This window comes from Rhineura floridana, chromosome 4 (assembly GCF_030035675.1).
Source record: "Rhineura floridana isolate rRhiFlo1 chromosome 4, rRhiFlo1.hap2, whole genome shotgun sequence".
Classification (NCBI taxonomy): Eukaryota; Metazoa; Chordata; class Lepidosauria; order Squamata; family Rhineuridae; genus Rhineura; species Rhineura floridana.
The window spans coordinates 105,858,754-105,871,170 of record NC_084483.1 but is presented as its reverse complement, the minus strand read 5'-3'; the positions used below and the strand labels follow the sequence as shown (position 1 = coordinate 105,871,170).

The following is a 12,417-nucleotide window of genomic DNA, read 5'->3' as shown; positions in this document are numbered from 1 at the left end:
AGTTCATTCACCTTCAAAAACAAAACCAAAGCAGTTCTTCTCACTGCTGTGTAGACACTTGTGCCCTCAACAGAAAAAGGGTGCTCTTTATTTTCAACTAACAGAGTGACTAATGTTTGTATTAATGGTTATAATTTAGTATGTTTTGGTGTATAAAGTGCCTTATAATTCTTAAATACTTAATTTCTGCTCATCTCATTTTTAAAAATGTAGCTGTTTTAGTCTATTGAAACAGAAAACAACAATAAAACAAATGACTAACAAATTTATTGTGGCATAAAGCTTTTGTGGATTAGAGCCCACTTTGTTAGATGTATCTCATCAAGTAGGCTGTAATCCACATAAACTTTATGCCACAATAGAAAACATGATGTAGTGGACTGAAATTTGTACTGAGGAGACCTGAGTTTAAATCCATGATGAAGAAGTCCATTGATTGACTTTAAGCAAGTAACTATCTGTTGGTCTCTGCTACTTCACAGGGTAGCTGTAAGAATAAAATAAGACCAACTCATGCACCCTGAGTTCCTGGGAGAAAGGGTGGGATACAGATGTACTGGTAAAGCTGAAATTCAAAACACCCTTACTAGATAGTAAACCCCATTGAACACAGTGGAACTTTCTTTGGAGTAAACACACATGAGATTGCACTGTTAAATAGCTAACAGGTTTGCATGATGGCCAGTGAGACAATTATTTGAATTCTTCCACAAGACATATTAGGCTAGACACAGAAAATAATTTTTAAGTGCTTTGAAAACAGTCTGAGAGAAGCATTTCCTTCACACATATTCCTTTTGGTCACTGCTGCCTCTGATTTTAAAGGTTTGCTTGCGAAAGCCTACAAAACTGGTTTACCAGAGGCAAAAGCAGTATGACTATACAAGCCACTTTCAGCACTCTCGACAAAAAAAAAAAAAAAACCTCTCGTTTCTCTCTAATCTTTAAGTATTTCTGTCTCTCCTATATAGTTTTACTAATAAGTAAACAAGCAAATCCTGAGATTCATTTAACTTGAATTTTAATTTCATTGTGCTCAAGGCTTAATTTTTGTTTTCTTTCCAGGCTAAAATTAAATATATTGTCCTTTTCTAGAAAGGAAAATATACTTGTGAACAAACAGGATCTTCATTCATAGAGGAAGGAGAAAAACAGAGTGGACTGAATTTTAACATCCTTAGGTTTTAAAAAACAGAACATTCACGTTTATTCTGCTGATGCCAAAATAATCAAAAACAGCAGCATGATACTTCCACTGTCCTAAAATCCTTTGCCATGTTTACCTTAAAGCGTTTCCACCTCAAACACAAGATAACTGTATTATCAAGAGTCTCTCAAATGCTCTCTAATGTGCTGTGTTATTAAAATTATTTCTTGAATCTACTATTGTTATAGGAAGCACTCTAATGTCGCATGAAATTCTTCTTAAGTATTATACCGTTGTTGTTGCAATTATATTATTTTCCAGTAGTAGTTAGCTCCAGGATATCCTGACCCTTAGAACAAAGAGGTTAAGAAGAAAGAAAACAATAATATTCTGTAGGTTTCCAGATGCACTGATCCATTCATAAAAACATGATTGCAAGCCTGTTATGTCCCTGACAGATGGAATTTTAACTACTTTATAAAGAAAATTTGATGGCATTGACTACTGTGTTAAGGGTAGGTTCTCTTTCTGGAAACCCTCAGGCCAGGTGAGCCCTGGTAGATCTGCATCCATTCTACCTGCCTTGGTGCACTGAACTCTTTTCTTCCAGCAGTGGCATATGGAGGAGGGCAGAGCAGCAATGGTGTCCTCAATGGCACTATGCTCACTGGAGCAGGGAAGCTTCAGGTTGTCACTGGTCACTCTGCAGGTAAGCAAGCACCTGCAGGTGCCAGCCACTAACCTAACATTTTATTAACAACATCTGACCAGTTCAGCGATGGTGGAAAGAACAAGAACAACACAACAGGATGCAGAGTTTGTAGGCTCTGTTCAGAAGACCCAATTAATGCACAAAGGTATAGTCCTGTTCCATCCTTCTGATTATACCCTGAATTGTCAGAACAGGACTATATTGGGCAGGTGTTATACTGATGACAAATCTAAAACCAGAGATTTTATCTTTGTTACCTGGACTGAAATATTTTGAAAGTGGATCCTATCACTTCCTTTAAAGGTGGGCAGCTTAATAAGAACTACTACTTAGGGAGTTCTTGAGTGGCCTTGCTGATGTAATTTCTTTGATATTGATACAGCTGCTTCAGCATAGAGATGGGTGAATCTGTCAGTTTAGTTTTTCTCATTTTCTAATTTTTATAGTCTTAAGTTTAGTGCTCCACCTTTTCACATAAGTTTGCAATTTTTTAAATTAAAAAATCCTCCTGAAAATTCAGCAGCATTTCAGTAAGAATTTCTCCTATACACATTTTACATGCAAATTTTTATTTATTATTTATTTAATTTGTATCCCCCCCTTCCTCCCAGCAGGAGCCCTGGGCCGCAAACAAAGTGCTAAAAACACTTTAAAACATCATAAAAACAGATCTTAAAATACATTAAAACAAAACAGCATTAAAAATATTTTTTTTAAAAATTCAGAGAAGTGCAAATTGCAAAGAATGGCTGTGTGGGTTTGCATACTGTTCTGGAAAGTACAAATCAGGTAGATTCACCTTTAAATATGAATACAATTGAAATTCTCCCTGATCTCCAATTCAGTGTAAGCATAGGAAGTCACATATTTCACTCTACTTAGCAAAAGCTACTAGAAACAATAGCTGAAAAAATAGGCCTCAAAGTATCCACACTTTCTGTAGGAATATTGGGCATTTGAGAAGAACATCTCCTCTGCTGAATTTATCACTCAAGCCCAAGCTAAGAAGAACCTGGAACACAGAAGATGCTTTTATAGCTGTGAAATGATTAAGGTCATCTGAACAACACAATCACTATTTTATTTCTAATAGCTGTGCATTGAAGTAAACTATGCAAGTGAAAATACTATGGAAGCATTTCTGCAGTATTTCACACCTAGATACAAGAACTGAAGAATGAGCAGGGTTTTTTTTGTTGCTCTTGTTTTGGAATGGCTAAATTGTAAAAAAATTCACGTTTGTGAACTTACTTTTAATCTATACAGTGCTATACAGTGGCAGCATTACTATGTGCCTGATGATAAAGAAATGTCTGCTGTCTATCTTGCCAGTGTGTTGCAAGAGAAGAGAAGGCCATCAATAACCTATTGCACCTATGTTCATTTTAGTTTCTGTCTCCCTCATCCATTCTCTTTGAAACAAAAGGAAAAAGTCAGGCTTTAAGTTGGCACTGAACTGTCTTCTTGGCTCTCAGCTGTCTTGGCCTACTGCCTCCCAAAGACTCTCCCACAACAAATTAGTCAGTACCCACAAAAGTCATAAAAGACCCTTCATCCCTTCACTCCAGTCATTTTTATTCCACTATTCAGATACTCTTCTCTAGTGGTAACCTCCTCTTCCCCTATGTCAACTACTGAAACAACTTAAATGACACCACAGCACCTAATCCAGAGGTTCTCCCAAAGGTTTCATCAGAGTTTACAGTTGTTGCCCAAGTGAGCAGAGCAAAGAGAATGACAATTGTTATATTGTCATTCTTTCTGTAATTGTATGCATTCCAACAGTGGCCCAATATTACTCCAGCAGTGGGAAGCTGTTGAGTCTCATTGCAAAATGGTCAGTACATGCGTGAAGACATGGAGGTAAGACGCATAGGTTGGAGAGGGGGGAAAGAGGAATGTATAATAAAGCCGGGTACAATTGCATATTATCTTCTACAGTTACATCTGGTTATTGCTAACACACCTATATTCATATGCCCAAGAAACCATGAAGAAAGACAGATGGACTGAATATGCCTTTTAGATATCACTTTTGTACCATAGTAGCAGAATGTAAAGAGACTGACTGCATATTGAAATAAGAGCTCTTACTCGGTTCATAGAGGATGACAAGCACTTTCCCTCTGGCATTTTGGCACATGGTGTGAACTCTGGTTTAACATTCCTTCCTAGAAAGCACTTTGCAGCCAGAGTAAATGGGGCACGAATCTTGTAATAGCCAGAGAAAAGCAATGAGGTACTTGTGTGCTCATTTGCTTGGAAATGAGATGAGATGTTCCCAAGATATATCTTCATCATACTTTCAGCTTTTGAAAACAGAATGAGGCACAGGAAATGCCTTCTTTTCCTCGAAAAAAGCCCGCTGAAAATAAAACACCTACAGATGAAGTTTTTAAATATTTGTGAAAATGAATTCACTAAAGCTGCAGAGTAATTTCACTACTTTCTCCCTTTAGTATAGATTTAGAACAAAAACATTTCTTTGCTGGATCACACAAAAAGGCCCATCTAGTCCAGACCTTCAAGATGTCAATAACATGAGGCAATAAATCAGGGACTTTGGCCATTTGTAAATAACTGCAACTCAAGAACCCCTTACTAGACACCTGTCAGATAGTACCGGGAGGATTTTTGCAGAGCAGGTAAGACCATGTACATTCTGGATTTGTTTATATTTTTACAGGCTTTAAGTTAGGTGAGATAACACTGGCAGCTACTTCTTGCTTTACTTCAAGCCCTTTCAACCATAGGGAAGTTCACAGACTACAAGAATCTATTAAGATCTGTCAGCAGCTCTTAAATAACCTTTCCCTTTGGCTAGTCCATGCTAAGCACATTTACTTCTCCCAGCTGAGTCACAGACACTGAACAGGTGCTTTACATGCCATGGGCTTAATTCTCCCTTTATTGCATAACAACAAATAATACCTTGGAAATGTTATTGCTCATTAGGCGCTTTTGTTCAGAAGTAATAGTGTAGGAACTGTGCAATACCCACTTTGTAAATAAGTGGAGCACCCTTCTTGCTGGAATAAAGCCACTGGAAAGTGTGGGATTAGTGCAGTGTACTGAAATGCCCACTGACTAGTTTATGAAAACAGTATTAAACTGCCAGTCAACTGTAAGCAAAGGACACTATGTTCTCTTGGAAAAACTCAAAATTAATAGAGCTTCCTTTATCCTATCATAAAACATTTTATAACTATTTGATCTAGGACTTAATCTTCTACTTAGCAGCAGGGTTCTTGCTTTGTCATTTAAGGCTGGTGAAGAGCAGAAGAGTGATTCCTTCTTCTAGCATCCACTTTTGCCTCTAATAAAACAGGTTTCTTAGGTTTGGGTGTTGTTGGGTTTTGTCGGGGGAGGGGGTATTTTTGTCAAAATAGCGATTCAGTTCAGTAATTTTAGAGACTTGGGAGAAAGGTCTTTTGGGGAAACCTCTTTGGATGTTATTTTACTTTGATGATGTACTGGTACATTTTGATGTGCAGAAGCTCAGCATGCTATCTCCCAGTGCTGCACTGCTTGTGTTTCCACTATATAACATTAGCCCATTTCTTAGGATCAGCTGACAAACCAAGAAATATGAATTGGCAAATGGTGATGCAGTAGTTGGACTTTGGCTGGGGAGGCTTGGGTTCACATCCCTAATCAGCAACAAAAGTCACTGGGTGACCTTGGCCAGACACTATCTGAGCCTAACTTAGCTAATAAAGAAGCATTTGCTAAGCCAGATTTGTCCTCCAACCCCACAAAATGTACTCTGCTCTGGCAAATGATGTCATTGTTCCTGCTATGAAAAAACACATTGAAGTCGAGCTCATCCACATTCATGCTACACTACACCACTGCTTCACTGATTTCAAAATGTGGCAACCCAGCCCTGCTGCATGTGGGGTCTCATTCTGCTGAGTGGGCCCCTAGACCTCTGCCCCCAAATCCTGTACTGAGTGCCCCAATGTTTCAAAGAAACAATGCATCTGATGAAGTGGGCTGTGGTCCACAAAGGCTTAAATTTGTTAGCCTTTGAGGTGCCACAAGACTTTTTGTTATTTCTGCTGCTTGCAACAGAGTAACAAGATGGCTACCCATCAGGAAAATGGCCACTGTTTCAAAACCCTGCAGAATCTATTGGCAGAGACAACTGCGGGATAAAAGAAATGGCAAGTGATAATTTTCTAAACCACAGTGGATCAGCACAGATACAGGAACAGCTGTCACTTCCAATATAGTATACTTGTACAATACAGAATCAGACAGGAGCGGTTTGGTATTAAGATCATGACACTTAATATATTACCTCACAGAGCTTGCTGTTTTGATGCATCACTATTGTGCTTAGCAAGCAACACTTTTATAATGGGATTGCAGATAACAGGGGTAGGACTTGCCACACTGAACAAGCATAAAATAGCAGTGTAAGTTACTGTACTTGGGAAGTTACTCCACACCTGACTGTAGCTCTTTACTTCAGGATGAACATATTAGATGTCCCTGCCAATGAAAACACTCTCTAGTCACTTTCTAACCCATCACCAGTCGCTTTCTAATATAGGCAAGTCTGAATCTTTTATTTCTCAAACCCCCCCATCTTTCCTGTTTCAAAGCATTTTCTTTTGTTTGTTTTTAGGTATAATCTTTCTTCCTTATTTAAGCTGTACCAGAAATAATTTTCATTATGTGACATGGCATGGTTCAGTCCAGTCAGTGCTTTTTAATGTACTTCTGAAAGATGGCACTGAAAGAAAAGGCTCTTCACCAGTCACGGAAAAGGAAACAGGGTTGACCCCAAGTAAGCCTCACTGGGAGGGCATGCCACAACCAGGGTGCCAGAACAGAAAACGCCCTCTTCGCTTTAATTAAGAAGGAGGGGGAAATTGATGTAGGGCTGAGGATAATTTGAATGTTCAGACAGGTTCATGTGGAAGAAGGTGGTCCTTGAGGTATCTGGATCCTAGTCATTTAGGGCTTTAAAGGCATGAACCAGAACACTGAATTGTATCACATCTGAAAATTGAAAAATGAAATGGACCAGCAGCCACTGCAATTGTTATAAGGGTGATAAGATCCATTTGTCTAGTCCCAATTAGTAAAAAATAAAGCAACTGAGTTCCAATACATTACATTGGTCAAGCAAGATATTGCCAGAGCATGGTTAATGTAGTCATTAGCTACAGGAGATGTAGCTAGTATATTTGCAAGTAGCTACCAACCATGGAAGCTACTTGGTCTTCGACTAGAACAAGCAGCACATCCAACCAGCAAACAGATCCTTGCAGGGTAGATAACATGATGCCCTCCAATGTTGTTGGACTATAACTCCCACCATCCCTGACATTTGGAGACCACCACATTGGCTATCTTGGAAGAGTGTAATACATCCCCATCCAGGAAAGACAAAGAATATTTTAACATGTTTTATATTTTCATTAACAATACAATACCACGCAGCCTTTAACTGAATTGGAAACTCATGCATAAATCATAAAGATTTCAAAGCAATACTTCTGGAGGAAAGTTTCTACAGAAACTCCAGGCTAGATTTCACTATAGGAAAGCAAGATGTAATAAACCTTCAATGGTCTAGTTAAGAGTTTAGGTGTAGGTAGAAAGAGTAAAGAGATTTCTAGTCTAGCACAACAACTTTAAAATCTTTTTTAAACCTCTCTTCAGTTCTTGCATTTTTCAAAAAATATTATAGCTGTTTTTAAGGATATATCAGTAAAGCACCTTGGGAGTGACATATATGTAGAAGGTGAGTCACAAATATACAGTCTAAATAATTAAGTAACCAACCTGAGTTGCCCCTACATCTATCAGCTGGGAGGAGGAAGAGGCAGAGGAAGCGGCTCTGCGCTTCCAGTTAGCTGGAGGAGGCAGGAATAGGAGTTGTATGGGAAGGTGGGTTAGGTGGCTTGAACCCATGACTATTGGCTGTCCAGTTAGTGGCCAGGGTAAATTTTGGACAATATGGTGGTGGACAAAGCTACTTGAGGCAGTTTAATCAGCTAGGAGACAAGATGTAAGATCAATATGGGAGCCAGGAGAATCACAGCACTAGATACAAGATAGAGACAGGAGGGCTACGAACATATAAGCTTAGTAACACTCTGCATAAGATGCACTGGTATCCATTTTTCACACTAATTTTATTTGTTGTGTTACCCTTGCTTACTGATAATCATCACCTCCCTGGACTTTATAATTTATTTATTTAAAGTATTTCTATCCCGCCCTTCTACCCTATAATAGGGCACTCAGGGTGGCTTACAAAAATCAAATCAAACATATACCTAATAAATTTGTAAACAATAAAATCACAAAACCATTAAAATAAATTAAAATACATAAAATACAATTAAAATACATTACACACACACACACACATATATATAGGGAGTGGTACTAAAGGGGACTACAAGGGTAAAATTTAATGTAGAAGGCATAAAATCAGAAAATCAGTGTCAGGCTCTACCTTCAGTCCCTCCCAAAGGCTCTCCGGAACAAGACCATTTTCAGAAGTCTCCAGAAAACCATCAGGGAGGGAGCAGAGCAGACTACTTGGGGTAGGGTGTTCCAAAGCTTGGGGACAAAAGCTGAAAAAGCTCTCTCCCACATGCCTGTCAATCCAACGTCTTTCACTCCAGGCATGCAGAGGAGACCAGAGGCAGATGATCTTCAATCCCAGGCAGGTACATATGAGCATAAGCGGTCCCTCAGGTACATTGGTCCAAGGCTGTTTAGGGCTTTAAAGGTCAGAATCAGCACTTTGAATTGGGCCTGGAAGCAAATTGGAAGCCAGTGGAGTTGATAAAGCACAGGGGTGATATGCTCCCTGAGCCGTGCTCTAGTTAACATTCTGGCTGCTGCATTTTGAACCAATTGTAATTTCCGAACCATTTTCAAAGGCAGCCCCACATAGAGTATGTTACAGCAATCAAGCCTCTCCAATGCATATGACACTGTGGCCAAGTCAACTGCCTCTAGGAATGGACGCATCTGGTAGACCAGTTTGAGTTGGCGAAAAGCACTCCTGGCTACTGCAGCCACCTGATATTCAAGCAGCAGGGCAGGCTCCAGGAGGACTCCCAAACTGTGGACCTGCTCCTTCAAGGGGAGTGCAACCCCATCCACAACAGGTTGCAACCCTGTCCCTGGTGCAGTTTTTCCCTTGACCAGCAGTACTTCCATCTTATCTGGATTAAGTTTCAGTTTGTTAGCCCACATCCAGCCCTTCCCAGCCTCCAGGCACCGGTTTAGGATGAGCACTCCCTCCCTGCAATCAGGTGGTAGGGAGAGATAGAGCTGAGTGTCATCAGCATATTGATGACATTGTACTCCAAATCTCCTGATGACCTCTCCCATTCATATAAATGTTAAAGAGCATGGGAGACAAAATGGAACCTTGCGGTACCCCACAGGCCAATGGCCAGGGGGATGACCAGTAGTCTTCCAGCACCACTTTCTGGGTCCTGTCCGTCAGGTAGGACCGGAGCCACTGTAAAAAAGTGCCTCCCAATCCCATCCCAGCTAGACGGCCCAGAAGGATACCATGACTGATCGTATCAAAGGCTGCCGAGAGGTCCAGCAGCACCAACAGGGATGCACTCCCCCTGTCTGATGCCCTGCGTAGATCATCAAGCAGGGCGACCAAGGCAGTCTCTGTCCCATGACCAGGCCTGAAGCCTGATTGAAAAGGGTCTAGATAATCCGATTCTTCCAGGAAAACTTGGAGCTGAGCAGCCACTACCCTTTCAATCACCTTGCCCAGAAAGGGGAGATTAGAGATTGGGCGGAAGTTGTTAAGATCTGCAGGGTCTAATGAAGGCTTTTTTAACAAAGGTCTTATCACAGCCTCCTTCAACAATGTTGGCATAGAACCTTCCCTTAGGAAGGTGTTAATTAAATATGCCAACCAGTCAGCCACTCCCCCTCTGGCAGATATGATTAACCAGGATGGGCAAGGGTCGAGGGAACAAGTAGCGGCCCTCAGTTCTCCCAGAATCCTGTCCCAGTGGCCTCATTTTTAAAAATCACATCTACTAGTATACTAATCATCTACTAGTATACTAATCTCTGCTAGGCTGGGATGAGTAGGATGCCGTGGAGTGCTGGCTGTGCTGGGAGGGATCCAGCTCTGCCAGGCTCTGCCAGCAGCAGCCCTCTACCATGGCAGAGATGTGGCTCTCCCAGGGACAGCCAGCCCGGTAGACAGAGGGCCGGTAGAAGCCCCAAAACAGGGCATTCTGTAGGCATGGTGGGGCAAAGCCGTGAGGGGACTTTCATGAGATCCTCCTTGTGTTCAGAATCCTCCCCCTGGTCCTGATCTCCTTTCAAACTTTGCCAACCAAAAGACCGGCACAGGAGAAAATCTTTTTAATTCCCATTGAGGCCTACAGGGAGCTCTTTCTCCCTGGGAGGCCTGTTTGTCAGAGCCAGTGCTTCCTTGTCGGCTTATGCATGCAGCTCCCAAATGAGCTGGCATTCAGTAATGCTGACAGCTCCCGAGCAGGAGGAGGATCCCACTGAGCTTTCCACCGGACCCCCTTCCACCGTCTTCCCAACACTTGGATTGCTCTGTAAACCATTGGATTTGAGCTGATGATGCCCCACTGACTTCAGTTGTCTTGGGCATAGCAGATTTATGCTCAGTCTGAATGATAATGCCATTCTGTCAACGAAGGACTCACAATTAAGTCATACTCTACTAGAAGCCAAAGAATGGATGCAATGTTATTAGGTGTAGAGCCGAATGTGAATAATATTACCATGTATCTATTTTTACAAATAGGAAGTTCTGACCATTTTTCAGTAGATTTTAAACATTTTATCATGATGGTCTTCACAACAGTCTGGCATCCTCCAGCCATATGGTACTACTAAAATAAGTAAAACAAATTATACAATTTTAAATGGTTTGTTGAAATGATGGAAACATTTTGGTAGCAGTTTCCCATAAAAAAGAACAGCTTAAAGCATCTGTACTCAGCTGGAAGGCCTTCATCCCACATGCCCAACCCACAAATGGGCCACACCAATTTCAGCAGTTCTATTAACATTCTATCTTCCCCCCTCCCAGGTATTAGAACTATTTTTTACAGAGCCCCCCCCCAAACGCCAAGGATGTCACTAGAGAAAGAAAGAAAACTACAAAAGATTATATCAGGTATGATCTCTATCACAATTACAGGTAATTGTTTCCAATAAAACTGTGAAGATAAACGTTCACAACTACACCAAAACAAAGCCCATTCTGCCTAAGTAGCTTGACAGCCCTAACAATTCTTTTGAAGCAGTGACATCAGCAATGTTAAGAAAATAAAGGAATGGAACACAGGTTTCCAAGAATGCATCCCCATATCTAGGATTCAGATTCTCTTTTAACTGAAACAATAATTTCTACTGCCCTCAGATCTGGTCAAACCATCTTGATTTTACAAGGCTTTACCCCCTAAGTTTTCCAATGAGATGCAATTAGTATATTTCCCACTGTAGCAGCTACAGCACTAAAATACTTCCAAATCTGGGACCACCAGTGGAGCTTATATCTCCCATCAAGACTATCCCATAGTTTAGTGGATTATGAAACCAGGAGCAAATGGGCTTATTTTAGTATGAGCTTGCTTTTGTTGTTGTTATGTGCCTTCAGGTTGATTACAACTTATGGCAACCCTATGAATCAGCAACCTTCAATAGCATCTGTTATGAACCACCCTGTTCAGATCTTGTAAGTTCAGGTCTGTGGCTTCCTTTATGGAATCAATCCGTCTCTTGTTTGGTTTTCAGAGCTTGGAAAAGTTATTTTTTTGAACTACAACTCTCATCATCCCAGGAAGCATGGCCACTGGATTGGGCTGATGGGAGTTGTAGTTCAAAAAAGTAACTTTTCCAACCTCTGGTCTTCCTCTTTTTCTACTCCCTGCTGTTTTTTCCAGCATTATTCTCTTTTCTAGTGAATCATGTCTTCTCATGATGTGTCCGAAGTATGATAACCTCAGTTTCATCATTTTGGCTTCCAGTGATAGTTCTGGTTTAATTTGTTCTAACATCCAGTTATTTGTCTTTTTCGCGGTCTGTGGTATGCGCAAAGCTCTTCTCTAACACCACATTTCAAATGAGTTGATTTTTCTCTTATCCACTTTTTTCACTGTCCAACTTTCACTTCAATACAGAGATTGGGAATACCACGGTCTGAATGATCCTGACTTTACTGTTCAGTGATACATCTTTGCATTTGAGGACCTTTTCTAGTTCTCTCATAGCTTCCCTCCCCAGTCCTAGCCTTCTTCTGATTTCTTCACTATTGTCTCCATTTTAGTTAATGACTGTGCCGAGGTATTGATAATCCTTGACAAGTTCAATGTCCTCATTGTCAACTTTAAAGTTACATAAATCTTCTGTTGTCATTACTTTAGTCTTCTTGACATTCAGCTGTAGACCTGCTTTTGTGCTTTCCTCTTTAACTTTCATCAGCATTTGTTTCAAAACATTAATGTTATTTTGTTTTAATGTATTTTAAAGTCTGTTTTTATGCTGTTTTGATATGTTTTTCGTG

General features: G+C 40.5%; 1 protein-coding gene across 5 annotated transcripts in view; it reads right to left on the bottom strand.

The window, feature by feature from the left end:
- PDE7B (phosphodiesterase 7B) overlaps window positions 1-12,417 on the bottom strand; it is a 309,082-nt gene that overhangs the window by 133,988 nt on the left and 162,677 nt on the right. The gene's annotated exons all lie outside the window — the stretch shown is intronic.